Genomic DNA, 249 nt, shown 5'->3' with positions numbered 1-249 from the left:
GCACCTGCATACATATATATGTTTATGTACAAACATGCACATATAATCTTTCTCTCTCTCTCTTCGTCTTCTTCTATTAATGACAGCGGCAACGCGCCTTCCACCTGCGCCGCTTAGCACGCGCTCCGAGAAGGCGAGTTAGCTGAATGGGATGATCGTAGAAGCAGAGGGGAGAGGCTTCGTGACTGATATTTTGTATAAGAGTGACACTGGTGAAAAATAAAGAAAATAAGACAATATATATGAATG

Source organism: Penaeus monodon, chromosome 23, assembly GCF_015228065.2.
Source record: "Penaeus monodon isolate SGIC_2016 chromosome 23, NSTDA_Pmon_1, whole genome shotgun sequence".
Taxonomy (NCBI): Eukaryota; Metazoa; Arthropoda; class Malacostraca; order Decapoda; family Penaeidae; genus Penaeus; species Penaeus monodon.
Note: the sequence above shows the minus strand (reverse complement) of the source record.